Raw genomic sequence first — 6,987 nt, 5'->3', positions numbered from 1 at the left:
GAACTGGAGATGGGCAGAACGCAGATTAGTATCAAAGATGCAGTCCTCCGCAGTGTGATTTGCTCTCCAGAGAGCTGCGTTGGGCATCTTCCATCACTTCATCCATCAACCATCACTTCCCTCCACCTTCTAACGCCGCACCAAGAGCGCTGCCGTCAATCTGCTGACTTGCACCGAGTTGCAACGGGGATGGATTTGGGCAGACGGATGTTCAGACCCTCTACCATGTCCTGCAATACTGAAATGCCCATAACTGGAATGGGCAGGCTTGAAAACACCTTTCTAACCTGCTGATGTCTCTCTGCATGCACGCAGGCACCTATATGCATAAAAGTCATCTTTATCCTTCGTTCATGAACAAATGAAGCAGCTCATGCAAAAGCATTCATTGTTACGTGCATATAGGGGTTTACAGATGTGGATATCCTTGCACCACTCACGTACAGCAAAGGTCTGAAGCAGATCTGAGGTTACGCCAGAGTCTGGCCCATGACATTTAACTTATGTGACAAAACCAGAAGTTGAGCATCAACTATTAAGATTAGATCTCGACGTCAAAGAATTTCAAATTAGAAGCACAGACAAAAGGGAAACCAGCTCTACCTCACAGCAAACTCCTATTTCACTTCTTGAGACTCTCTAATTGCTACTATTTTTAATTGCATATTTTTACCACTATTTCTTTACCTTTAAGGAGACAGGAGTGAAATCAGCTTATAATATTTCTACATCTTTTCATGGAGGTGTTGAAGTAACTGCCTGCTCATTTTTACTTTTTAAAAATGTATTTTAGGGCAGCAAAAAAAGGACTTGATAAATATCAGAGAAATGAAAAGTCAGTGTCTCTTCCCAGCTGGGAGATCTCAGCATGGGTAAGGGAAGGAGCCCAGCTTGCAAGGCAGGAACAGGGCTCGAGGTCCTGACCCACATGAGCCCATAGCCTCTTCTTTTCAATCCTTGATAAATTTGTTTTCAAGCCCTGCTTTGGTCCAAATTCTGGGGACTCTTCAAGTCATACAGGCCTCATATTTGATTTATTAAGGTTATATACAAGAACACGTATCTGCAAAGTGTTACAATACACTGGGTTTAATGTAAAGCCTTCAACATCTACATAATGCAAGAAAAAACAGCTTTAACGTAACAGTGCTGCCTCCTCTGCTCTCCAACATCACCCCAGGCTTCCCCCACACCCTTTAGGAATGAAGGGATTCTTGCTAGTGCTAAATTTTAAATTTAGGTGAGTTTTAGTGCCATGGTGCTACTGAGCAGCTTCTTCAATTAACAAAGTCCCTGAGCTTCCAAATCCATCACAGCCGGCCAGGGGCAGGCAAAGCCACTCTTGGAAGAAAGGTTTGCTACCTCGGCCCTTCCTTGCCCCACGTGGGCAGAAGCAGCGAGTTGCTCGTTGCAATCCTTCATCTCCATGCTACAAGGTCAGTTCTCCTGGAGTGAGGACACAGAGGTTCATCCCTTGGTGTTACCTGAAGCAGATGTCCCCTTCTGATCCATGGAGACACAGACCACCTCTCCTTGTTTAAGACAACAGTGAATCAGACCTCTTTTTTGGCTTTTGTGCAAGTCCCTTAAGAAATTGTTACGTTAGAAATCCCCTCATACCATACGATATCACAGGTGCAGATACAAATGCGATCAAATGAAAGTGTAATTCATCTTCTGTTCATTAAGAACTGCTGCTTGTGATGGGAAGACACTCTCAGTTTGCTTTGGCAATTGGTCCAGAAGGACATAAATGAAACAGTATTCCTTCATTTTTACCATTTATAACCAAAAAAGCTATTTCAATAGTGAAAAAACCCAAACCCTGAGCACAAGCACTTTCTTTCGTGCAGTATCTTTTGCTGACAGGTTTCAGTAGGCTGCAGTTAAAGAAAGCTTCACCATCTCCCCAAGGGCTGGAAGTGAGGAAGACTTCATTAAAATGAAGATCCGAGGCTGATGTTAAGGTTTATATTCTCCCCGCTGCCAGTGCAGAGAACCCAAATGGAGGTATCAAACACCTCCATGTCAGCCTTCAGACAAATTAAGCAGGCAGAAGATAAACCATCTAAGGCAAGCCTAAGTGAGTTGAAAGCTGTAAAGAATCAAAACTGAAGCACTGATAGACCGAAACCTTGATTTACCTAAGCCCAGCAGATCCTACTGTGTCACATTTATCTGTTTTATGACTGATAAATATGAATAAAAGTGTTTTTATCAATTAAGGTATCACCGCTGCAGAAAAAAAAAATAATCCTTTATTGCCCAGAAGGTTCCTGTTAGAGCCTGTGACCAGCTGTAATATTGACTTTAGGAGTCCACACTTACGGAGCTGTCGGGGAAACTCAAAACAGGCTCCACCTAGCAGGAGAGTTCAATGGGGAATTGTGGCCTTTGACAGAGTTGCTAAACCAGCTTCAGAGCAGCTCAGGTTTAAATAAGCCTGGTACTTCCAGGTCAGGGTTTTTGTTGAGAAGGCTAGGACAGGTTTTCCTGTACTTGGAAGTTCAAGGATGAAGGTGCAGCAAGAGAGGTGGTACTGCTTCTTTCGGACTTGCAAGAGCTATAATTTTTTAGTCCGTATCTTCACCTTCCAGATCTTCACCTACCAAATCTTCAAGGTGGATTTGGGAAGACGGAAGGAGAAGAAAGCAAGGCAGGTGGAAGCACCCTGCCTCTCATAACCCTTAGTGAATGAGGGAGGAATGAGAAGGAATGAGGGAAAAAACCCATCCTAATACTTTAGCTTCCAAATTTAAATTTTGTTCAACTAAAAATCAGAAAACCTCAAGTTTTCACCATTTTTTAAGTGAAATTTTTACAACAAAGTTGTAAACTTTGTTCAATCTTTTTAAGTTGTCTTATTACACTGGAGACCCCCATTACATTTGCGAGGACAGTGGGAGAAAAAAGGAAGAAACCTATTTGAAGGGATGTTTTAGGAATAAAACACTTTCTGGGGGTGGCCTTTTTTGGGAATTGGCTAAGGCAGGTGGGCAAAATATCCAGCGTGACCACCAGGTACCTGTAGCAATGTAGAGCAAATGGAGAAACATGTTTGGTTTTTTTTGTTTTGGTTTGGTTTTTTAATGCCTTATAGGATCAGCAGTTCAGGAAATAAACCTCAGAGGCACTATTTGGATACCATGGAGCCATGCAAAAAATTTATGTAGAGCCTAAAAATCAAGGAATAGTGCTAATGCAAGTCTCAGATGACCTGGCTGTGGGCTCACTGCTCAGCTCTTCCAAACCGTTTGCTTCAAAGCAGCAATTCAGCTTCAGAGCTGATCCAAATTCTCTCCTAGCTTTTCTCAATGGGCCATGAGCACTTAGAAACCAGCTCAAAGCTGCTTTTCCTTCATCCCTCCTGTGCATACTGAAGCAGGAGCTCCTCTGTTTTCAATTGTGAATAAGGGGAAGAAATCTGTTGAGAGGGCTGCGTACTCCCGGTTGTTGCTTCTGCTCAGGCTCTAGATATGGCTGCAAAACTCTGCTCTTATGGCTTAGTGAAAAAGTGCTGTGAAGCGTGTATGCAGTTTGTGTGCACTGAATTTATTTTAGGAATGAACGAGGATGCTCGTTCATGATGGACACAAATGGTCCATCAGTGCATCTTCCATCATCACGGCCCTCCTCGCAAGGACAGAGCTGGCTACTGCATTAAAGTCTATCTCCATCCCTTCAGCTGAAAAGCAACTAGACCTCTACGCAAAAATAATTGTCTGTAACAGGCAGTCTGCACTGTGTTCTCTTGACATTGACACCTACTTGACACCAGCTTGTTTGAATAACACAATTATTTAGATCAAAAGGGACCTCGGGAAGTCTCTAGTCAACCTCCTTCCCAAAGCAGGAGCAGGACAGGTCCCAGGAGGGATTCCTGAGTAACCCCACTTGTAACCAGCCTTCAGGTAGAGTACAAACCACTAACCACTATGCTTTGACCCAATGATCCGGCCAGTTTTCCCACACATCTAGTAGTCCACCCATCCAGACCATAACATCCCAACTTGCATACAAGAAAGCTGGGGGAAACTGCATCGAAAGCTTGGCTAACGTCAAGGTAATTGACATCCACTGCTTTCCCTCATCCACAGATTCAGTCATCTCTTCTCAGAAGGCAATCAGGTTGGTCATGCATAATTAACCCTTTGCTAGTGCATGCTGGCTATTGCCAGTCATGACCTTCTTCTTCCGCTGCCTAGAAATGTGGACTTGTTCCATGATTTTCCCAAGCAGCAAAGCGAGTCTGAGCCCCATTCTCCCTGAGCAGTGGGCAGCCTGGGACCAAAGGGCAAAGCACTTTTAGGTTGTAAATCAGACTGTCAAGAAACAGCTACAGAAGCTACCAGCCACAGAAGCCACTTGGAAGCTACCAAGAGCAAGCTGAACTTCAGAATAACAAAAGCTAAACAAACAAAAAAATGCCCCAAGATATGACAAACCCCACAAATAAACACCAAAACCCAAAGAAAACCTCACCCCCACAAAAGCCTGCCTGTATAAATAATTCACAAATGGTCAAAAAAACAAATCAGGGAACCACCCACTTCCCCAGACTGCCAAAAATGGAGGGGAAAGACAACAACAACAAAGTCACCAGCCATCCAAATAAACTGCCCAAACCCAGAAACAATAACCCCCTCCCTCCCAACCTGCCGAAAAGACCAACAGCAGTAGTGTTCCCTGCTGAAAAACTGTCCAGAAAAAAAAAGAAGACCAAAAAAAGAAGACAGAAGCCAAACAATAGTTTGTTGGTTTCTTGGAAATATTTATGAACAATATTCAGAGGAAATGTTCTCAAGGGGAAGTCACGTAACCAAGTACAGAAACGAGGCAGAGATGGGAAAACAGATGGATCTGGCTCTCCAGAGGGGACTTCTGATGCTTAATGAGTCCAAAGTCATCAGTTCATTCCCACCACGCACATACATCAAGCCTCTGACAACCTCGTACCTTAGCTGCTGACACTCCTGATGAGATACTTTAGCTGGCAAGAGTTTGATTTATTAACTCAAGAGATAACCGATGCTACTAAAGATAAAGTCATCCAGTTTTCAGAGGATTTTCCAACCCATTTGCTTTTTTTTAGTTGAATATTGCAAATGTTCCTTAACTAAATACTCATAGGACAGTTTGCTGTTGATGGTCCTTTCATTTATTTGCTTACAAGTGAGAATTTTGCACCAGAGGGGACCATTTTTGCACACAAAGTAACAGACCACAAGGCAGGTATAGATAAGTTAGAATAAAATAATGCAATAGTTATGACTTCTGGTCCATGAAAAGGTAGATGTATTTGTAATTTAGGGTCCATTTGAAGAAAATGCAGTTAAGCACTGGGGTCATATTAAGATTTTAGTATTGTGTTGCTCTAATGTTTTGTTTGACCACAGGTAGGAAATAATTGTTAGACTCTTTGGAGGGTATCACAAATAGAGCACCTCTTCATGCATACATCAAATACACCTTCTATGTCCCTAATCAATATTGACATTAAAAACCTCACTGGGAGCCTCTGAACAAGCAGAGTCCTTACACCAAATATCTACAGGGGAAAAGAGTCCACCAGGAATAAAACATCTGCCTCAAATGGCTCTTTGAAATCTATATTGACACCCACATAGCTTTCCATGTATTAGTAATTAGTGGTGCTGTTTACCATCTGCATAAGACAATTTATTTGGAGGCCTAATCAGCATCTTTAATACATGCAACCATCTCTTCAACCCAAATTTCGGAGGCTGAGGTAACAAGTGGCTCGTGTTTTGCAGTCCCTCCAGGATGGCACAGTTGCCCAGGCTATGCAGCTGGGACAACCAGCATGGTTTTCACACCAAATGAGGGCAGCACAGTGTTTCGTTACACAAACATGGGTCTGAGCTCCTTCTGAAATAATTTGTGCCCAGCAGGTAGAAATAAAGCTGAGACTGTCCTCAGGCATCTCTAATTTCTGCACCAGCAAAGCAAAGCTCCAATAATGAATACTCAGCATCTGATGGCATCCTCCTAGCTCTGCTCGGAGCAAACACGGGAAACATCTATTTTTGCACCTGGATCTGAAAGCCCTTGCTATTTTTTCTTAAAAGCTAGCTTCAGACAGGCCACATCAGGACTGGGGGTCCTTGCCCCAAGGATGGCTCAGTGTCCTCCTGCAAGCAGAGGTGAGCTACGATGGTTCATAGGACACCGTCACACATTAAACATAGTATTTCCCAGTCTGAAAGAACTGCTTAAGGGATATCCAAGCTTGCGTCATGTGAATTTGGAAACTTGTTTACAACTAGTAAGCCAGCAGCCTAGGCAGACCTGTTACGGACATTTAAAATCCATGTCACCAGGCTATGCAAGCCCTGTCCAAGAGCGGGGACACAGCAAGTCCTGCTCGGCAGAACAGGCCGTCCTCTGCCCTTCTCAGCCTGTTATCCAGGTCCTTAACTGGAGTATGATATCATTGCTTTGCTCTACTCTAGATTTATCTTCAGCAGAAGAATAGCATGATTACATCGGTCACAAATGCATCGAGACAAACGTGCTGTTTATCACTATAAATATTTGATTCAGGACTTCATGCCTCATGAACGGCGCACAATCTCTAAGGAAATTTAAAGAATTTCCAGGCAAGTCTCCATGCCCCCCCCCTACACAGCCAGCAGTATTTATTAATCTTAGGAGTCACTTAAAAGTTCTGCAAGAATAAAAAAACAATTTTATGTACATTTTAAATATACTGTATGTTTGATAGCCTGCATTAAGTTTCCAGGAGACATTCCCACTATGCTAATAATCTATTATCGCTAAGTAATTCCCATTTTTCATTCACAATTTACAGTACTATCGAGTCTCTTACAGCATATTTTTTTTAAAGTTCACCAAGTGTTTAAGCCAAGGAAGAAAGGAAGGTCAAAAGAAACTAAGCAACTTGCTGAAGGCCTAAAAAAAAAAAAAAAAAAAAAAAAAAAAAAAAAAAAACACAAAAAACCCCAG

This window comes from Aptenodytes forsteri, unplaced genomic scaffold (genome assembly GCF_000699145.1).
Source record: "Aptenodytes forsteri isolate BGI_AS27 unplaced genomic scaffold, ASM69914v1 Scaffold289, whole genome shotgun sequence".
In the NCBI taxonomy this organism is placed as follows: Eukaryota; Metazoa; Chordata; class Aves; order Sphenisciformes; family Spheniscidae; genus Aptenodytes; species Aptenodytes forsteri.
Note: the sequence above shows the minus strand (reverse complement) of the source record.